At 53.9% G+C, this 22,429-nt stretch overlaps 1 protein-coding gene across 8 annotated transcripts in view; it reads right to left on the reverse strand.

Moving 5' to 3' along the window:
- The window catches only part of LINGO1 (leucine rich repeat and Ig domain containing 1), a 322,019-nt gene that overhangs the window by 189,138 nt on the left and 110,452 nt on the right, over positions 1-22,429 (reverse strand). For 7 of the 8 annotated variants that reach the window (XR_004666602.3, XM_008963493.4, XM_008963491.5 and 4 more), the window contains one exon: positions 2,821-3,002. The gene's annotated coding sequence lies outside the window, so the exon portion shown is untranslated. Of the gene's footprint in view, positions 1-2,820; positions 3,003-8,052; positions 8,219-22,429 lie in introns of those variants that run through there. The other variant, XM_008963492.4, reaches the window with a different exon arrangement.

Genomic DNA, 22,429 nt, shown 5'->3' on the forward strand with positions numbered 1-22,429 from the left:
TTGGAAGGCAGAGTGGGCACTGTCTTGGGGCTACCACCATCAGGCTTCAGTTTATCCTTGCGGACAGGGTCAACCCAGCGGCTCCTTGCTTTTAAGCCACCTTGCTGATGCTCCTGTCTGAAACCTCCATCCTGGTTCAGTTTTCAGCTCTCCAAGAGCATGGGCTGTTGGATCCCTGGCCCCGGGTGACCCAGGTTTGACCCAAGCCTACTCACTTACAAACCTCAGAAACAAGGACTAATTCAGAGACTGGCCTGGATGGACATCAGAGCTGGGCTTGCCTCTGAAGACAGCAGGGCCAGGGCAGGAGGCGGCACCTGCCCCCGAGCCTCCCAACAGCCCAGCCAAGCCCCCCACTCTCTCTGCTACTCTCAAGCAGAGGGTCAAGTTGGTCTGCTGGCAAGACACATGGCTCTCATTTTAATTAATTAAAGAAAAATCTAATCACTGCATTAAACTTCTCATTACTCCACTTGAATACCCGTTAAGTAAATTTAATTACCAGAGGATTGGGTTTCCCAGCCTCTTTCATTAGCTTCTGATAAGATGGGGAGAGGGAGGGAAGAGGGCGGGCAGCAGAACAATGCTAGTCTTGACCCTCGGAGGGCAGAGTGGGCACTGTACCGGGGCCACCGCAGCAGGCTTCAGTGTTGCTTGGGGACAGGCTCAACCCTGGGCCTGGGGGAGACCCTCCCACCCGAGATGCCCCTAGGAAAGCAAGGGCCTAGCATTTGGCTGCAGTCGGCACTGAATGCTTCATTTCCCACCACTGTTGGTTATTTATACCCCACCTCCCTCCAAAAGAATTGGAGGCTGCTGAGAACAACAGAAGCAGCACATGCTGAAAAACAAAGGAAGAAATCAGGACAAAGGAAAAATGAGAAAGAAGAAGCCACAGACAAGGTTATTAAGCAACTGCATGCCACAGCATCCTGGGCACTTATCAGAAATAGGCCACAAACTGACTATGAGCTTCCTGGCAGTCAAGACAAAGACAGCAATGCACTTTGGTGCTGGGACGCAGTGACCAGCAGAGTATGAATGAGGCAATGCGCACTGGGCCTTGGTCTTTCAACTGCGAAAAGGGTGGAGCTGGAAGATGGACTAATGCAGAAAACCACGGGCCGGAGCAGTCAGCAGAGGTTTCCTGGAGAAGAAGGGACCTGAATTGGGCCTTGAAAAGCAGGAAAGGGCAGAGAGTGAGGAAGGGCATAATCGGCAGCGGGAACTGCAGGTGAAGGTTGAGAGAAGAGGAATCACTAGAGGAGAAGCAGCAGAGGCGGAGGGCAAGTGCAGAGCCTGGGTGTGGAAGAGGTTTCTCCAAAGAAGGGGCCAAGGTCCCATCCCATCACCAGCCCCCAGGATGGCTGCCAGCCCCCTATGGTAGAAGGCACCAGGGGCAGGAGGAACAAAAACCAGAGAAGACAACACACTCAGGAGGTCCGGAACTGTCCAGGCTGGGACACAGGTTCCGCCTCCCTGAGCTAAAGGGTGGGCTGCCCAGACGCCCTCTATGGCCGGTGCGCTACCCTGTCCCCCAGCTGCCCGGAGGGTGGGCTGCTGCAGCTCAATGCTCCCCCTTTTCTAGAGAACTGCCCTCCACAAATGGGGGCCACCTCACCTGGGCCATCCAGGCCCTCCCATGGGTGGCTCACGGCCAATGACTGATTGATACAGGGGCCCAAAAGCCCGACCTCCTTGTGGGGGGTGGGAAGGGTAATTCTGTGTGTGAATTATGTTCCAGGGTTCCCTGGACCAGCCCAAGGCCCATCTTTGCCTGCGCTATCATTCCTACCCCGATTTCTTCTCTTCCTCCCTTTCCCTGAGGCCCTGCCCTCAATACAGCTCGTGTACACAAATCTTCGTCTCAGGCTCTGCCTCTAAGGATTCTGATCAACAATACACCCTTCTAAGTTCAAAAAAAGAAACAAACAAAAAAACCAAACGAGCGATGTCCCAAACTTCCTGGAGGGGGAAGCAAGAAGGGGAAGGGAACAAGGATTTACTGAGAAATTGCTAGATGTCAGTCCTTTCTGTACATCATCTCAGGGAGTTCGCTCAGCATCGCTGCCAGGTGAGATTCATTATCAGTTGAGAAAACTGAAGCTCAGAGAGGCATAGAGATTTGTCCGAAGACACACAGCACGTCCACATCCATCTATGACATCATCTAGAATGATTATTTGTTATTTGCCTTCCCTAGTTGGGAAGGGGTCTCCTTTCTCCTGTCAGCAGGATCCTCAGATTCCTTTGGGAAACACTCACCCCTCATTCCTGGTCACATGGTTGGGGAAGGACAGACCCTGACCCCCAGCCCATCAGTGTTTCTAAGTCCTGTGGACCCAGTTAAAGGTTCAGGATGAGCTGAATTGAGATCAACTCGAGGACTTTCATTTGTTCTATCAGGGAAGATTTTGTCTCCACCCCCAACCCTAGTTCTAAACCTAGAAGCATGTTACCACAGAAACTGCTGCCAGGCATCTTTTGACCATGTCATGCCAAATGCCACTAAGCATGGAGCCATCACCAAGGAGAGGAGTGAAGGAATACAGACAAAAACCAGGTTCTGGTTGCACCATTTGACTCACTGGATCAAGCCCTGCCTGAAGCCCATCTTACCACTAAACACTTTGGTTACAAGAGCTGATAACTTCATTTTAATGAAATGGGGTTTGTTTTAGTTTTTGTACTTTGCTACTTACAATCAAAGGGATCCTGACAGATACAGTGTACAGAAAGGTATCCCTTTTGTTCTGGGGATCAAGAAGGCTTGGGTATCTCCAGGAGCCAGGGAATGGGTAGAGGGGGGATGCCACCTACCCTGACTGCTGCTGTGTCCTGCTGGGTCCCAAAGCTTGAGAAGTCCCCTTGGCCCAGGCTGGGGTCAGGAGTAGACTTGGGAGCTGGTCCAGGAGCTGGATAGAGTCAGAGCCCTGGAGATGCAGGCTGAAGGCTGTGTAGCCCCACAGACTCAAGGTAGCCAGGTCATGGTCATAAGATCCCTAGAAAGGAAGAGAAGCAAGAGTGAGCGGTAGGGTTCACAAGGGGCCTGAGGGGTACAGGAAGTAGGGCATATGGTGCCCACACCTTGGTGAAGGTGAGACCAAAGGAAGATCCCTGGAAGCACCTCTAGACCAGCACTGTTTGACAGAACTTTCTACCACAATGACAACGTTTTGCCTCGGCACTGTCCAATATGGCAGCCACCAGTCATATGCGGATATTGCAATGTGGATAGTGTGATAAAAAAACTGATTTTTAATCTTGTTTTATTTTAATTAATTTACATTTAAGTCTAAATAGCCACATGTAACCAGTGGCTACCACACTGGACAACACAGCTGTGGATCAACCCTTGCCTGCCTCCTGGCCACAGTACATGGGAAAAACTGAGGTCCAGAGAGGAGAAGGGATTTGCCCGAGGTCACACAGTGAGAGGGTGGCAAAGGCAAACACAGTTCCTCCAACTCCCAGCCCTGATCCTCCATAGTACCCATTGCCCTTCCCACCATGGCCTCGTGTTTTCCCATCATGTTCATCGCCAGCAGTGTCTTGCTGTCCTGATACCCATGCTGCCATCCCTAGGGAAGGGATGTCCCTGGGGAAGGGTGTCAGGCTACCCTTGAAGGGACCTACCTCCTCCAGCCACTGCCACTGGACCCTCCCTCAGCCCCTCTAGCAAAGCAGCCCCAATGCATGTCCTGAGATTGTCCCAGAAAACTGTCACTCAGAGGGGAAGACTCTTGGGCACAGAGCTGTTATTTATAACAGCAAGACACTGCAGGCTGCCTAAACACTCCAAGACAGAGATGACGGAGCAATTCACGGCACCCCTGCCAAGAGAGTATTACACAGCCATTAAAAATGATCAAGCAGAGACCGGTAGTGACGCTGAGTAATGTTTTCGTGACAATAACGAGGTAGAAAACTTAGAAAATGAGTGCAGGTGGGGGTTGGGTTGCAGGATGTACGAGGCCCACTCCCATCTGTCACCCCCACCCACGCTGCGGCATCACAGGGTCCAGATTACAGATCCATTTTACAGGAGGAGCGGGTGTTCAGAGAAAGCAACCACATGCGTGCTCCTGGCTCCATGGAGAGTGTGGGCAGAGTGGGGCTTGAACCCTTGATTTCTGATGCCAAAGACAGACTTCTACTGCTGCCCTTTGTGCCATGATGGCAGCATTATGGCTGCCCTTTCCTTCTTACTTACTCATCTTATGTAAACACATATGTGCATCGTACTTATTAAGTGCCAGGAACCTCCCTCAGCACTTGACAAATTAAAAGTTAACTCATGGAATCTGCACAACAACTGGGTGAGGGAACAATGATTACCTCTATTGTTTGGATGAGGAAACTGAGGCACAGAGAGGTTAAGTAACCTGGGGCCACTTCTACTTCCCAAATATTCTGCAAGGTCTAGTACTGTCATCACAGGAAGAGGACAAGGGGGCAGGGAGGGAGTGGCTGTTGCCATGGAGGAGTGGAAACACGGACAGAGAGTTTTTCTCCTTTTTAATTTCATGGCAAATCTTTTGTATGGCAATTGAACGGAAAAAGTTCAAGAAGTAAAATAAAGGTAGCAAGGAAAAGGTTTTTTAAAAAATAAGCACACAAACAAAAATTAAAACTTATCAGATTGAAGTTGCGGATGCATCCGAGAGACCTCGACTGTGAATGTAATACACCTCCCAGCAGCAAAACTCATGTCCCTAGGCTTTTCTGCCAATTTCCCGACCTGGGACCACTCCCTCCTGCCTGGGTGAGATCCTCACCTCCGAAGGCAGCAGGGAGCAGCCCTGGGCAGAGGTAAACTTCAATAAACACCTCCTGGCTCCCTCCCGCCTCCAGGGCCCCTGCTGCCTGCAGTGCTCCAGCCACCGGCAAGTGCTGAACCTCAGGACGCCATGGTATCCAGGCCTCTGCCTCTAGCCCCAGCCAGCCCCATTCCACAGGTGGAGCAACGGAGGCCCAAAAGGTGAAAGACTTCACCAGAGGTCATACTGCTACTGAACACGAAACGCCTGTGTGTGTGCTTATGAGTGTGCATGAACATGGCCCACAGGGACACGTGTGTCTCCTACGCACGCAGGGCTTCAGGCCCAGGTGATTAAAAGGGCAGGTGATTCCCAGCTTACACACCCATGTGCACGCGTGCACACACACACACACACACACACACAAAACTGTCACATCATTAACTGCTACTACAGCCACAATGGCATCATCTGCTATTTCTTCTTGTTTTCTGTGTTATTTTTCATTCATGCATCAAATACTTATTCGGCACTTACTATATGCTAGGTATATTATAGGGGCTAGGATTCACTGGGGTACAACACAGACAAGTTTGGTACTCTCATGAGGACAGGGGATACCGATGATAAGCAAATAAATAAGCAAATACATAAACAAGATAATTCCAGAGTGACATGCAATAATGATCATAAAACCTGGTAATGTGAAACAGAAGACTTGGGCTGGGGCTGGTGGGTTACTCAAGCTAGAGGGGCAAGGAAGGTCTTTCTGAAGCGGCCATATTGGAATTTATTCTATGGGAAATGAAGCTGCAGAGGAAGGCTGGGGCCCTGAGGGCCAGGGTAAGGGCTTTGGATTTCATCCCAAATGCAATGAAAAGTAACTGGAGGGTTTTAACCAGGTAAGTGCTATGATGTTTTCTTCATTGTTAAGAGTTCTCTGGAGCTGCCAAGTGGAGATTGAACTCAAGGGGATCAGGCCTGGGGCAGAGGACCAGTGTCACAATCGCCCAAGGACAAGAAGACAGGCTTAGCCAGGGTGATGGCACAGAGAGGGAGGAAACAGATTCGGGCAGTGTGTTGTGGCAGAACCAGCTGGCTGATGAGCTGGATGTGAGGGGGTGGGGGTAAGACAAGGAGAGTAATGAAGGAAGACTCGTGGAGCTTCTACCATAGACAAGGACTGCTTTCACAACCAGACCCCACCCCTCAAGAAACCTCGGGGGCCTGATCAGGACTTCCGGTCCCTAACGAACAGACTTGGCATGTGTGTGTCCAGAGAGCAGAGCTAGGCCTAAGGAGAAAAGATTCCAGGGAAACAGATCTCTGTTCAGCATGAGAAGCAGTGAGTCTCCTGTCCCTGGAGGTATGCAAGCAGAGGTCTGGGGACCATGTGTGTTGGGTGGGGATTTGCACTAAAAGGGGAGGTTGATTTCTGCCATGAGCTTCTTCAATTCTGTCAATACATGAATCAGGGCTAGATTGCACGGATTGAAGTGGGTGTTACAGAGAGTCAAGGGAAGGCAAGGTAATGTCCAGCATAATAGTTATTATTATTATTAGGACTTTACAGATCACAGAACGCTCCCACCGATTCTCTACCTGGATCTGCAGCCCACACTGTGAGGCAGATAGGGCAGCATGATCAGCCCAGTCTAACAGATAAGGAAACAGGCCCAGAGAGGGAGTGGGATCAGCCCAGGGTTCCACAGCACATCAGCCTCAGATTCTCCGTGGCCTCACACTCTCTGTGGCCTCACACCTAGGGACCTTCTCCTCCCTCATCCCCAGTAGTCACCCCACCACCCCTGCCCCGGAAGACGCAGGAATCTCCCCACTCCACCCAGGCTTCCATCCAGCTGCCAAGACTCCCATCCCTGGAGGTTAGAGGCACTCTTTGCCCTCTGCCCCAAAACTTGAGAGGGGGTCTCAGCCTAGAAGATCTCCCCCCTGGTTACACAGGCCCTGATCCTCCACTCTGTCCCCCTTTACCCCTGGTGGTTTTGCCACAGCCCCTTAAGTTGGTCCCTTCAAATTAGACCAGTACCAAATACTAGGCTTTGCCCAGAAATGAAATAAAGTAGGGTCCCTCCCACGAGGCGTCGTTCTTACCCCACACCTACAGCTGCTGTGGGCCAGGGGCAACCAGAGCCCACCTGACCACCTTCTGACCACCTTCCCCTTTCCTACCAGACAGGCAGAGAGGGCACCTGGGCAGGTAGGAGTGTCAGGAGGTGGGGTCTCCCCGGGGGGCCTGGGATTGCCAGGTGGGGAAGCTGCCACCCACTGGCACTACATCATACACTGAACACTCGGGATAATCTTTTTTTTTAAATTTTTGACCAGCAGTTTGCCCTGACAGACCCCAGGATAGTCTTGAGGGCCAAGTGGGAGCATCTCACTTTTCAGGTGAGGCAGTGAAAGCTGGGAGAGATTAAAGAACCTGTCCAAATTGAAAATATTAAATGGAAACAAACAGCTTGTAAGTGCTGGAGCCAGAATTTGAACCCAGGGCCGACTGATTCCAAAGGTCCGGTGCTGTCCCCTGCTCCCTGCTGCCTCGTGGAAGTGCCAGGCAGTTCGAAGAGGCAGCCCGGTGAGCAGATGGGGTGGGCAGGGGGAGGCAGAGAGAGGCGGCGGTTATGGGGTGGGAGGGAGAAGGCGAGACAAAGAAAGGATAAAGAGAGCAGCAGAGACAGCTGAATGGACATGGGAACCCTGCAGGGGCCAGAAGAAGGCAGCTCTGGAAGCCACCCTCCTGATCAATGCAAGGCCTGCAAGGCCACCCTGGTGCCATCTGCCCCTCAGACCTAGCCACTAGTGTTCCCTGGGCTCATCCCCAGATGCCCAGGCCCAAGGAGCCCCCAATCATTGAGAGTGCTCCCCAATCATTAAAGGCATCCCCCACTCGTTGAAGGCCCCAGGTCAGGCCCTGTGGGCCAGCCCTGGGGCAGGGAAATGGGTTGAGGGAGTAGAGGGGCCAGCTCTGGCCCTGGGCAAGGCCATCTGCCCAGCCTCCCCCTGCCCCAGCCTGGCTGGAGTGTCCAGCCGCCCAGGCTGCCCACCATGGCGGCCGATCTGTGGCTGAGCTCTGGGCCAGCCAGGTGTTCCCGAGGCCGGCTGGCAGCCCAGCACCATCAGCCTGTCCCCAGAGCATGCAAGGTTTAAGCAACAGCCTTTCCACTGAACATTTTAGAAGAAAAATATCTTTTTTTTTTTTTCAAGAGAGAGAAAGGGAGGGAGGAGGAAACTGGCAAGGGAGGAGGAGGGAAGGAGGAAGGGAGAAACCTACCCCATCATTGCAGTCAAGGTCACAGGCACCGGCACAGGGCGGGCTGGGCAAGGAGCCTTTAATCTGGGAGTTCAGGCTGAGGAAACTACACGCTTGAAGCCGGAGTACATTACTGCCCTGAATGATCTGTCGGCTTCTATTAGGCTAAATATCTCTGTATAATGGGGAATTATCCTCTGAAGAGGCAAACTGCCGGCCTCTCCAGGGAGGGGGCGGTGGGAACCTCGCATCGTGAGGGCTCTCCCACGGTGGGGAGGGGGGAGCAGGACCGACTCAGAAAGCCAACCCCGTCCCACACCCCCACCCTGGAGAGTCACAGCTAGCAGCTGCTTTGATGTTTGTGGCGGGTGCCCGCCTCCCTTCCCTCCACCCCGGACTCTCCTCTTACTCCCTCCATAAGAGCCTGGAATGATGCCAGACCTGGGTGGAGGCCTGACAAGGCCACTGGTCAGCCAGGTGACCCCGGGCAAGTCCCTGAGCCTCTTGGAATCTCCGTCTTCCTGTCTCTTAGATGGAGCTAATAATACCCGCCCGAAGGCTGGCTGTGCCGGGGGTGAGCGCGAAGCTGGCATGGAGCCCAGCACAGAGTGGACAGCCTGCTCTGCCCACCGCGGAGGGCCCCCTTATCCTCCTCATCCTCACTGGCTCACCCAGGGCACCACCACCTCCTCCAGGAAACCCTCCCTGCCCCCTATCTCTGGGTGTCTCCCACCCTGGGCACCTACAGCCAGAACCCCACCTCCGGGCCCTCCGTTTCCATTGGCTGAGTAGGAGCTTCAGTTTTAGGAGACTCCCCTGAGCAGAACTGACCCCTCTTCATCTTCCCAACCCCCACCCACACACTCAGGACTGGGTACCGGGGCCTGCCCCAATTTGCAGGCTTAGAGGCAGGGGTTAGGGTGGCACCACAGGCATGGGCGGGGCCCACAGATGGGTGACACTCATGGGAAGGTGGTCAGCACCAGGGTAGCCGGGCCAGGAAGCCAGAAATCCCAGGACAGGGGTCTGCGAGAGCAGGGTAATAGCTGGACCATCAGCAGGACTGGCTAAGGCACAAGGCAGGGCTTGGGGCCAGGTCAGAGGAGCAGAGAGGAGGGGAGGAGCTTAAGGCTGCAGTGAGCTGTGATCATGCCACTGCACTCCAGCCTGGGCAATAGAGCCGGGGCTCAGTGCCAGGTTCCTGGTGCAGGGCTGTGTAGGGGCTGGAGCAGCTCAGGCCAGGAAAGGTCTTCAGGGTCAGGTGGGGGCAGAACTGACCTGTGCGTGTGTCAGATGATGGTGGCAGGGTGGGGATCAGGGCACAAGGTGACAAGGTTCTGCAGACCCCAGGCTCTGTTCTCAGGGCTCCTATGCCACCCTCAACCTGTAGTAAATCCCTGGAATGGTTCAAAACCCCTTGCTGCAGATGCAGCCACTGCTGTTGCAGGGCCTGCGGGTGGGGACAATTCCAGGGTAAGACGCCTAGAGCCCAGTAGGACACACAGAAAGGAGGCCAACTCCAGGACAGGTCAGAGGCATGCTGTGTTACCCACTCCCCTCAGTAGGCCCAAAGGTCCAGCCCAGAGTTCCCACAGCCTGGGGGAGCTGCCAGTTCACTCATTCATTCACTCATTCATTCAGCAAATGCCCTCTAATGCTTTCTGTGAATTAAGGGTACAAACACCCTGAGCAGGGTGTGGGGTGGAGCACAGGAAGGTGAGAGATGACAACTCGGGTGCTGTGTGAGAGCGGGAGCCTGAGGGGCTGTGGAAACAGGGTAGTGGGCATCTGATCCAGGGCTGGGGTTTGGGAAAGGCTTCCGGGGTGAAAGGATCTTTGAAGGGGTATTAAAGGAAAACGAGTTGGGTTTGGAAGCAGTGGGGAAGAGCACCGCAGACTGCACCAGTGACAAGGCCCAGTGTCTGGAGAGGGAGAAAGCCCCCTCCTTCAGGCAGGGCCTAGTAGGCACCAAGAGGGATGGAGCTCTCATCCTAGGAGCCAGCAGGAGCTTGAAGTTCTAAGTGGGGAGTACCCAGAGTCTGGATTCGTGCTTCAGAAAGATCATTCCAGCCGCCACCTGGGGGAGGATGGATTTCAGGCAGGCGGAAGGACAGGAGGAAGTGAGTTAGGAATGAGGCAGTGGCCAGGGGAGAGGTGGGGTACAGCAATATAGAGGAGGGCGGATGAGGGAGGGTTCTGGGAGGCGGAAACTGCAAAGTGAGGACGGCAGTTACAATCCACGGTGCCAGCGTCCCACTGAGCATCCCCCACGCCTTCTGTCCAAACAGCATCTTTAACTCTGTAAAAAATCCATTAGTTACTTTGATCTGCACAACACTCAGGTGAGGCAGCCAGGCCAGGAATTCACTGCTTACTTAGTTCATTAATTCAACAAGCATGTGTTGAGTGCCTACTACGTTCCAGGCACCATTCTGGCCCACCCAACAGAAGGAAAAACTAAGACTCACAGATGCTGCCCAAGTTCTACAGGAGTGACCAGGACCTACTACTGGTTTGGGAACCCCGATGCCCCGTGTAGTTGGGGAAGGGGTGGGGTCACACGCCAGGCAGGAGCTGTGGAAAGGGAATGCCTGACAGTGGGGCTGGCTCATGGTCCTCCGGGGCAGGGATGAGCCTCAGTCTGGAGGAGAAGCACCTCTTCCTCCAAGGCGGGAATGGGAAACCAGAGAGACATAGTGGGGTGGAACGAGGCACAGTCGCTGGGAGAGGCTGACCTTCATGGGCTGGAGGCTGGAAAGGGTGAGGGGACACAGATCAGGAATGGCAGGGCCATTAGGCCCAGCAGACTGTGGGCAGGGCCAGAGGGTGAGAAGGGTCGGGTGAGCACAGCAGGAGGATCGGGAGCAGGGCTGCCTCTTTGAAAGTGCCTGCAGTGAGAGGGGAGAGGTGGAGGCAGAGTCCCTGAGTCCCTGCGGACAAGAGCAGGCCCCTGGACTACCCTAGTGGGTGCCCCGTGCAGTGGCCTTAGGCTGCTCTGTGCTCAATGGGAGGCTACGGAGCCGAGAGAAGGAAGACCTTCCTCAGAGGTGGCTCCTAAGGGTCCAGGGATGTGTCAGGAAAGGCCAAGGGCAGCCTGACTGCCTCCTGAGCTCACTCACGCTGCCACGACAGGAGCTGCTGGTCAACTCCTCCTCTCCATTTCCCCCAAGTCCAGCCCTATCTACCCCCAACATTAGCATTCGCTGCTGAGGACCTTGGTAGTCCCCTCATTTCCCTGGGCCCCACTCTCTTCATTAGCAAACTGGGGTGGCTCCAACCTCACCGATGGTCAGGAAAGCACGAGCCCAGACCCTGCACACAGTAAGTGCATACTAACCGTCATCCCTACACACAGTAAATACATACTAACCATCATCCCCCGCACACAGTAAGTGCATACTAACCATCATCAGCACACAATAAGCACATACTAACCATCATCCCCACACACAGTAAGTGCATACTAACCATCCCCACACATAGTAAACACATACTAACCACCACCTGCACACAGTAAGCACATACTAACCATCACCTCCACACACAATAAGCACAAACTATCATCCCCACACACAGTAAGTGCATACTAACCATCCCCGCACACAGTAAGCACATACTAACCATCCCCGCACACAGTAAACACATACTAACCATCATCTGCACAAACACATACTAACCATCATCTGCACACAGTAAGCACATACTAACCATCGTCTGCACACAGCACATACTAACCATCATTCCCACACACAGTAAGCACATACTAACCATCACCTGCACACAGTAAGCACATACTAACCATCACCTGCACACAGTAAGCACATACTAACCATCACCTGCACACAGTAAGCACATACTAACCATCCCTGCACATAGCACATACTAACCATCACCTGCACACAGTAAGCACATACTAACCATCACCTGCACACAGTAAGCACATACTAACCATCACCTGCACACAGTAAGCACATGCTAACCATCATCTGCACACAGTAAGCACATACTAACCATCCCTGCACACAGTAAGCACATACTAACCATCACTTGCACACAGTAAGCACATACTAACCATCACCTGCACACAGTAAGCACATACTAACCATCACCTGCACACAGTAAGTACATACTAACCATCCCTGCACACAGTAAACACATACTAACCATCATCTGCACACAGTAAGCACATACTAACCATCATCTGCACACAGTAAGCACATACTAACCATCATCTGCACACAGTAAGCACATACTAACCATCATCCCCACACAGTAAGCACATACTGTCATCTGCACACAGTAAGCACATACTAACCATCATCTGCACACAGTAAACACATACTAACCATCATCCCCACACACAGTAAGCACATACCATCATCCCTGCACACAGTAAGTGCATACTAACTGTGATCTCTGCACACAGTAAGCACATACTAACCATCATCTCTGCACACAGTAAGCACATACTAACCATCATTCCCCCCCTCTACCTCCCTGGTGGCAGGGCCCCTTAGAGCCCAGTCCTCAGCATCCCCAGTGTCTCAAACACACTAAGTGCTCAATTAACTTTATGGGCTAAGTTTACCTGCTAACCAGCTGTTAGCAATGTGATCAGGTCAGAATTCTGCCCATTGGACCCAGTAGGGAAGGGGCTGAGAGGAAGGAGGACTTGACAGATGCCTCAGGGGGCAAGGAAGGAGTCAGCAGAGGCCAAAGTAACAGGGACGGTAGAGGCCCTGCTGTCACCACACACGTTAGCATTCTCAGTGTTTCAGGAGGTGGCTGGGGAACCAGCAGAGGGGAGGGCTGAGGGCAGGGCACTCCCAGGTAGAGGGTCCCTTGGCAGATTGGCCTCCTGCCCATCAAACCTGCTCCCGGCCTCCTCAGGGCACCTTCAGCCCTGAGAGCTCCTCCCCCCAACACACCTCTCCCTACCTTGGAATCTATCCCACTGTCTACCAAGCTCTCCCCTAATAAGAGCATCGCAGAGAAACTGAAAAAAGTCAAAAGAAGTTGCCTACTCTGGGAGAAGGGGCAGAGCTGGGAAGATTTCACAGAGGTGGCAGCTTTTCAACTGTGTGGGCCTCACCTAGCCCCTCTGTGAAATGGGATTTCTCTACTATGATGACAACAACTCTTACTACTACTGCTACTAATAGTTAAAGCGTTTTGGGCACATACCCTGTGCCAGGCTCTGTGTGAGTACTCAGACGAATGGAGGCAGAGCTGAAGCCAAACCTGACCCTCCTAACTCTTAGTTTGGCTGGACTGGCTGGTGGAGGAGGTGACTGGGGCCCGAGCCTTGGGCCAGCTGCAGGCGGGGTGGTAGGTGGGGTCGGTGTTACCAGTGGTCAAAGTCTCCGAGTCGTATTACTCCAAGTGTTTTTCACATCACTGCAAGTAGCTGCTCCTGCTAAACCTGGGTGAGCAGGGGCGGGTAGGGGAGGGAATCTTCCAGAACCAAGCCAGAGCCAGCAAGGTCGGGGTTGCAGATGGCTGCAGCAGCTCAGCTTGGTCCCCTCACAGTGTTAAAAACACTGGTGCTATGTGCGGCCTGCTACCCGCAGCCTCTCCCTTCCTGTCTTCCACAGGACAACCTCACCCACGGACCAGGCTTCAGCTCTTGGTCTAAACAGGCAGGGGTGGGTGGGAGGCCAGCATCACCATGGAAGAGGGACCAGGGGCAGGAGGAAAGCGGCAGTGTCCCCTGCTATGCGCACTCCTACACTGAAACCACACACTGTGGGATAGGTGTTCTTATTCCCACTTGACAGATGAGGAAACTGAGGCTCTGAGGCATATGTCCCTTGCCCAAGGTCAGGGGAAATGACAGAGCTGGGATGCACACTTAGCACTGTCTGGTTCTAAAGGACAAGGAGATGCCAAAGGCTGAAAGGTGAATGACACAGGAATTGGGTGCATCTCAAACATAACCAACAGGCCTGGGGGGTCTTTTTGGGGGAACCCTTCCTGGCTCTCCTCTCAGTGGCTACAGGTCATCCCAAGCCCAGGGCCAAGGTGGTCTGGCAGCCTGAGGAGATGAGGAGAAAAGAGGCAAGGGAGAGTGAGAGAGGTCTCTTCTTTGGCTTCCAGCAGCTCTATACCCACCAAATTCCTGCCCCAAAGCATCCCACCTCCCTGGCGGGGTGGGAACCCCGGAGGCCCCAAGTTGATCAAGAGGCCTGAGAAGGCTTGTGATATAGTTTGGGTGTCTGTCGCCTCCAAATAGCATGCTGAAATGTGACCCCCTGTGTTGGAGGTGGGGCCTGGTGGAAGATGTTTGGGTCATAGGGGCAGATCATTTATGAATGGCTTGGTGCCCTTCTCGCCCTCTAACGAGTAACAAGTTCTCACTCTATTAGTTCCCATGAGAACTGATTGTTAAAAAGAGCCTGGCACCTCCCTCCACCCATGGCTCCCTCACTTCCTTTCTCTTGTCATGCGATGCCAGCTCCCCTTTGCTCTCTGGCACGAGTGGAAGCTCCCTGAGGCCCCCTCCCCTGATGCAGATGCCAGCACCATGCTTGTACGGCCTGCAGAACCATGACCCAAACATACTCCTTTTCTTTATAAATTACTCAGCCTCAGGTATTCCTTTAGAGTAACACACAAACAGACTAAGAGAGCTTGCATGGGGCCAGGAGTTTGGGGGTGTGGTTTAAGAGAGATGAAGGCCCAGCTGAGAGCTAGGACCCAAGCCACCTGGGGGCTGAGGCTAGTAGAGGGGGTCAGGGAGGCCCAAGAGAACAGGTGTCACAGATGGTGCCTGAAGGCCCACACTAGAGCTTCATTCCTTTGGGTGCTCCAAGGTGTTTAGTTCCCCCAAGGCTTTTGCACCTGGGAGAGGCAACAACTAGGAATATTGGCAGTGGATGGTAGGGCTGTGGGGCTCCACCCCATCCTCTACTAACACACTGTTTCTTGGCTCAAGTGTCTTGCCCTCTCTGGTTCCTAGTCATCCTGTCTGCAACATGAAGTGTCCAGGCCTACAGGCTGGGGGACACCTGCATCAGGCAGGTGGAAAGGCTCCAGACAAGCTGCCTCTCCCCATGCCAAGGGGAAGTGCTGACCCTGTTACAGCACCTGCCATTCCTGAGGGATCATGTGCCTGGGGTCAGGTATCACAGATGACCCCACCCTCCACCCCAGGGGCCTGGGGAGGAGGCTTTGCCTCCTTCAGTTGGTGTTCCCATTTGGAAAGCCTCAACAAAACACAGGCTGCATGCTCAGCACAACATGCCATGGCCTTCCTGCACCCTCTCAATGAGACCGTGATGCAGGTATCAGTATTCTAATTCTCTAGGTAAGGAAACTGAGGCTCAGACCAAAGTGGCCAGAAAGAGTTGCAGACCGGCCCCATGGTGGTGGTTTGGTTCAGCACCTCGGACAGCTGCCTTCCTGATTACCTGACTACCTCCAGTCTGCCTGGGCTACACACACACACCAATGGCTAAGCTTGCTCTTCCCAATCCCTGATCCTATCTAAACTCCACCCAGCTTTTCCCAGCAGCTTCAGCGGCATGGCTGTGTTCTGTGCCATACAGCACTGAGACTTCAACAATGCAGCTCTTGCTCCCTAATACTTCTTCTGACTTAAATCTCATTCTCCCAGCAGCTCCTGGAGGGCAGGCGACAGTCTCTTTCCTTCTTTCTGTGACACAGTCCGGCCACACAGAGGGGACTGGAGAGAACCCACTGGCTTTGGACCAGGCAGATGTGAATGAGAACTGAGCTGGGAACTGCTGAGCACATTGCTTTGCCTTACTGAGCTTCAGATCCCCCAGCTGTGAAGCAAACTGCTCTGTCCATCTCGCAGGCTCGCAGATAAGCCACGGCAAGGGGCTACTCCTTCTTCATGTCAGCAGGGGCCTCCTTCCAACTCTCCCTGAGTCCCTTCCTCCTGGAACTTCACTTAAATTCTGGACCAGTTCCCCCATGAAATTTTCCAAATGACTCACAAATGGGGGGATTCTTGTAACTGAGAAATGTCAGGAAGGCCCAAGAGAATAGCTGGTATAGTGCCTAGAGTCCCACTCTTAGAACGTGATTGTTTCGTGTCCTCGTGGGTTTTCAGTTCCTACGAGGGTTTTGAGCCAGGAGGAGGGAACACCTAGGAATATTGGCAGTGGGAGGTAGGGTTCTGGGCCCCTCCACTACTAACACACTTTGTGTCTTGGAACAAGTGTCTTTCCCTTCTCTGAACCTCATCTGCAACATAAGGTGTCCAGGCCTACAGCAGGAGGGGTGGCAATCTTCCCACCACTTCCTGGAAGCAAAGGAAGAAATGCTTGTGGGGTGATGTCAGGGATGCTGGGAAGGACCCTCCAGAGCTCCAAAATCCAGGACCACAATGCTCAAAATGCCTCCAATGGGGCTGACACATTCCTTTAATCTCTAACAGAGAAGCCCGATCCTTGGGGTTTATGGGACCCTACAGACAGGCTATGCCCAGTCCCCAGCTGCTGGTGACAGGACCTGCCTGCATGCCTCAGACCTTGCAGGAAGGTCTCCTTGTCCATCCTCAGGCCTAGTTGGCCTTCCTAGGAAGTTTTGGCTTAAGTAAGGCTGAACTCACAGTCCCCAGTCTAGGCAGAAAGAGGAAGAAGATTCTATGGGGGACCCATAGGAAGAGAGCTCTGCCAAAGGTCCCTCTACCCCAGGGAGAAATGCTGAGGGACCCTGAAAAGGAACAAAGGGACAAGGAGTTTGAGTCCGGGCTCTCCCACTTAACTAGCTGTGACCTCAGAAAGACACTTTATCTTTTGAGTTCCAGTTTCCTCATCATCCTGTAAGATGAGGGCAATAATACCCACCATCAGTCCACAGGGTCCCTCAAACATGGCAAGTTCTGAAGGATCTGCAGAAGCTACGACCATTCAAGCTTCTGCTCATCAAGGCTCAGAGAGGTGGCATCGGTCTTGAGCACTTGACTAACAGGCCCCATGGGAGAGACAAGCAGAGAGCTCAGAGGGAGTGTGGATGAGGCAGGGCCTCCAATCTGCCCCTGAGGCTACACATAGAGCACTATGCTGAGCTCCAACCATGGCCACACATTAAGCCCCGACCCTGGTCACACACTGAACCCCGACCCTGATCACAGATTGAACCCCAACCCTGGCCACACACTGAATCCCGACCCTGGTCAGACACTGAGTCCCGACTCTGGTCAGACACTGAGCCCTGACCCTGGTCAGACACTGAGCTCTGACCCTGGTCACAGACTGAGTCCTGACACTGATAACACGCTGAGCCCCAACCCTGGCCACACACTGAGCCCCAACCCTGGTCACACACTGAGCTCCGACCCTGGTCAGACACTGAACCCCGACCCTGGTCACAAGCTGAGCTCTGACCCTGGCCACACACTGGTCCCTGACCCTGGTCAGACACTGAGCCCCGAGCCTAGTCACAGACTGGGCTCGGACCCTGGTCATACCCTGAGCCCCGACCCTGGTCACATACTCTAACCCTTGACACATTAAGCAATGGTCACACAGTGTGAGCCCTAACACCAGTCATAGACTGTGTTCTGACCCTGGATACATACTGAGCCCTGACTGTGCACACACTGAGCCCTGGTCCCACCCTGAACCCTGTCTCTGGCCCCACAGTGTAAATCCTGACCCTGGTTGCACACAGCCCTGACAGTCACCAGCCACCATGCCCAGTTTGCACCAGAGACCAGTGTCATGGTCTAGGCCCTAGGGAGGGTGGCCAGGCTCCCATCTCCTTGTGGAGAAGTTGCTGGGTTAATCTTCTGTCATATAAGCCGGCTCATCCCTGGCAGGGGCATGGGGAACCTGTGGGCCCATCCTTCTCGTTCCCAGTCCACACCCTCCCCACACCTTCCCTCATGCCACTGGCCTCTGCCTGAAGATACCCCCCTCCCCCTGCCATGACACACACACACACACACACACACACCCACACACCAGTCCACTTCCAGCACCCTGGACCTTGCTTTCCAGGTTCCCCGACCAGTTTTATTCCCTGACCACAACTCCACAACCCAAGCCCTGGAGATGCTCCTTGGCTCCCACCTCAGAAGATAGGAAGGTGGGATTCCTGGAATGCCGGAAGGAAAGGGTGCTATGCCTCACTCGTTCCCGGGGCTCACTGTCCAAGGGGAGACACTGAGGTCACTGGGAGGTGCGTGGTGGCCCCAGGGCTCCCGTCCTGGTCCAGGGCTCTTTCCACCCAGTCCTCTGGCTGCCTAGGGGTTTCCCTCCTCTCAGTGCTCCCACCGCCCAGCTGGCAGAGGAGGGCCCCTGTGGTGGGGACAGGCAAGTGCCAAGCACCCTCCCAAGACCAAGAAGGTGAGGTGGCAGGGGCTGGCAAAGCCTCGGGGAGCCACCCTGTCCTGGGCACTGCCACGCTCGGAAAGCCCTGACTTGGAGCTAATTTTTTACTTCTTCTCAGGCTGAACAACGGGATATTCTGGATCCTCTCAGGCACAATGGTGCCAAGGGGCTGAGCTGTTCCCAGGCTTGCAGGGTGGCTGAGGCCTTCTGGGCTGTGTGTCCTAGGGGAGAGTCAGCCACTGACTCCAGACACAGCCCCAGGTGAAGACCACCATGGTCACAATGGAGGTGAGGGGCCCACTGATGCCTGAAATCCCACCACTCATTCACCCTGTGGGGCAAAGCACTGCTCTTCTCAAATGCAAGCTGAGATGGGGGCCAACAGCTCTGGGTCCCACCCTGGCTTGGAGTGCTGCCAGCTGTGTGGCCCGGGGTGGGCCGCACTTTACCTTTCTAAGCTTTGGATCCCTTGTCTGTAAGATGGGGATAATAATATATAAATCCCATTGTTGTCACAACTAAGATCCTGATATCCTCGCCATCTCCCCTTGATGTCCCACAAACACCTCATCGTTCCTCGTCCCCAAACCACTCCTTCTCCAGGGCTCCTGCCTCAGCAAACATCTCCACCATCAACCCAGCTGCCCAAACCAGAAACCTCGCCTCCCTGTGATATCCCCACCCAACCCGGCACCTGTCCTGGGCCAGGCCCACCACGGCCCGCCAGACCCCCTGGAGTGGCCCACCTTCCTCTTCTGTGTCCCTGTGTCCCTCTGCTCTTCATCCAGCAGCCAGGGCAGCACTGTTGAACCCTAAGTTAGATTAGGTCCCTTCCCTGCTTAAAACCCTCCAGCAACTTCCTCTTTCTCTTAGACCAAAACCCACCCACCCTCCTCACTATCGGCCTCAGGCTCTGTCTGACCCAGCCCTGACCACCTACCCAGCCCCACCTCCTCTGGTTCTCTTCCTGTTACCCCACAAGTTTCCTTCCAGCTCCTGAACACACCAAGGTTCTCCAGGACATGGATTGCTCTTCCTGCTCCTTGCACACAGCTCCTTCTTATCCATCTGATAATGGGATAAGACGCCTCCTCAGAGAAGCCCTCCCAGACTGCCCAGTCTCAGTGTGCCAGAAGCCCATCCTGACCCCAAGAAGAACTGTGAGCTTCACTTGGAAAGGGGCCAGGGCTGCCTTGCTCACTGTATGCCTAGCCCCTAGCACAGAGCCCGGAACATAGCAGGTCCTCAAGAAGCAGGAATCCCTGCTGAGGAGCAGACCAGAGACTCTACCCTCTCTGCTTCCCCAGCCAGATCCAGAAGCTATAGCCAGAGTCCCAGAGGAGATGCTGGCAGGAGAGACACATGGATAGGCATGGTTCTGCCTCCGTGGGCAATGCCCATGGCTGTGGCTGTGCCAGGATGCCACACGGATTCCCTGTAGGAGACAGTACAGCTAGGGACTGAGCAGAGAAGGACCTGCAACTACTGAGACCATGCCAGCAGCTGGGTGTTCTCAAAGCAAATTGCCTCAGCAGGTGGCAGGCTGCAGGCTGCAGGCAGGGATGCTGGAGGGGAACAGGATGTGCCATGTCTTCTGATGCTCCAGGAGACAGAGAGAGAGAAGGAAGAGGGAGAAATGGTGGGGAGGAGGAGGAGAAGTCCAAATGGAAGTCTGCTCCACCCCACATTAGGCAGAGAGGAGAAAGAAAAGGGTCTCCATGGTCAAGCTCCCTTGGAAAGTAGAAGCAATGTAGGTTCACTTCCTGCTACATGCCCAATGATGGGCACCTGAGGCCTGTGGCCACAGACCCTACTCACCATGACTCTTGAAGCACAAATGATCCCAACCATTCTGCAGATGAGAAAACAGCTCAGAATGGCCACATGGCTTGCCCAAGGTGGCACCGCCAGCAAGAGATGGAGCTTAAAATCAGGTCAGCACTGGGGCACCAGGGATTTTAGCCAGACATCAAGAAAATCCCCTAAACAGGTCAGGGAAAAACCCTGATCCCAGGAAGGGCTACGGTTCCCCAGAGGCTGCTGGGCAAAAGGACTGGACAAGTGGCTGAGGGCAGGAGGCTGAACCTATTGGCCTCCAGAGTCCCACCCAGCTGTGACGTTCTGCAACCACTGGGCAAGCTCCAGCAGCCTCCAGGAGGGCAGACTCGGGAAGAGGCTGGGCAGCCCTTGAGAACCCCTGGGGGAGGCTCTGACCATCAGGGTTTGCCAGGATGCCAGGCAGGAGCACAGGCACCAATCCAAGGTGGTTCTATTCTCTGTGGGAGGTCTTGACCTTCTAGGGCCACCAACAGAGACATGGGTGACCACAGGTCCCAGAAGAAAAGGGGCTGGAAAGGATGAGATGAGAGAGAGAAAGAGCTCTCTCCTATGGCCAAACCAGCCAGCGGGGAACCCTGTCCCACAGTTTTGACAGGCACCAGGCACCAGCTTGCCCAGAATTTCTGTCTTGCACAAGGTAATTACAGTTCTTCCTGTGTAATGAGATGGTTTTTAAAGGCCATTCAAAAGAAATTTCCTATAATGAGGTGAAGGGGTTTATAGTGTTAGACATCAAGGAAGCTGGTAATTGGTGGGACCCAGGCTGAGTCCTGGAGTGAAGCGACGAGTTTCCACATATAAAAGGCAAGAAGAGCAGGAGGGTGGATGGCAAGCCCTGGGAAGGAGGACAGACACTTTACCAGAAAAGTTTCTGTGACACCAGCAGCCCGGTGTGCCCTGAAGAGCAGAGTGGGGAATCGGGAGGCTGGAACCCTGTTGGGGCAGAGGAAACTGATGGAGCTGGGGCTGGTCAGGAGCAAGGGAAAACCCACAGGGGTGAAGCCACAGGGTGGAAATCTGGGCCCAGAAGGAAAATGAAGGTACTAGGTTGAATAGTGTCCCCCCAGATTCATGTCCATCTGGAACCTCAGAATGTGACCTTATTTGCAAATAGGGTCTTTGCAGAGGTAATTAGTTACAAGGAGGTCATACTGGAATAGGGTGGGTCCTGATCCAACGACTGATGTTCTTATATAAGAAGTCAACTTGGCCGGGCGCGGTGGCTCATGCCTGTAATCCCAGCACTTTGGGACTTTGGGAGGCCAAGGCAGGCAGATCACCTGAGGTCAAGAGTTCGAGACCAGCCTGGCCAACATGGTGAAACCGTCTCTAATACAAAAATTAGCCAGACATGGTGGTGGGCACCTGTAATCCCAGCTACTCGGGAGATTACTGGGTTCAAGGCAGAAGAATTGCTTGAACCCAGGAGGCGGAGGTTGCAGTGAGCAGAGATCGTACCACCGCACTCCACCCTGGGTGACAGAGTGAGACTGTCTCAACAAAAACAACAAAGAGGTCAACTTGGACGTAGACACACTCAGGGGAGGAGGCCACATGAAGATGGAGGCAGAGGCTGGAGCGATGCATCTTCAAGCCAAGGAATGCCAGCAACACCAGGAGCCAGGAGAGGCCAGGAATATCCTCTCCTAGAGCCCTCAGAGAGAGCACAGCCCTGCACCTTGATCTCAGACTTCCAGTCTCCAGAGCTGTGAGAGAGTAATTTCTATTGTTTTAAACCACCAGGTTTATAGTAATTTGTTACGGGAGCTCTAAAAAACTAATACAATAATTGTTCTAACAACTGCAACTATCTGGCCATGGAAAATGGCCTCAAAATGGGGTGAGCCTCCCACCTCCAGAGGTGTGCGAGCAAAGCTGGAGCATCCCCAGTGCCCCCAGTACTGTGGACAGCTCCCAAGGCAGGTTCAGTTAGTCTTCCATTTGACCTCACTGTATGCAGGGAACCATACAGACAGGGTCATCATTCCCCTCCCACCGATTTGGAAACTGAGGCCAAGAACCTGCTCAAGAGCACAAAGTGGCCAGTCAGGGACAGCGGCAGGCCTGGAATCCCAGCATCCTGACCGCCAGTTTGGGGCTGCTTCAGGCTCACTGCCCTGGGTCTTCCTTTTGTGCCTTCTCTGTCTCTAGATTCAACTGTGGTTCAACGTCCTGGAAGGCAGAGAAAAACCCAGCCTTCCTGCACCCGGCTGTTCCAGACTGAAAGTGGCATCACTGCTGAAAGGTCTTTCCCA

The sequence above is a fragment of the Pan paniscus genome, chromosome 16, assembly GCF_029289425.2.
Source record: "Pan paniscus chromosome 16, NHGRI_mPanPan1-v2.0_pri, whole genome shotgun sequence".
NCBI lineage: Eukaryota > Metazoa > Chordata > Mammalia > Primates > Hominidae > Pan > Pan paniscus.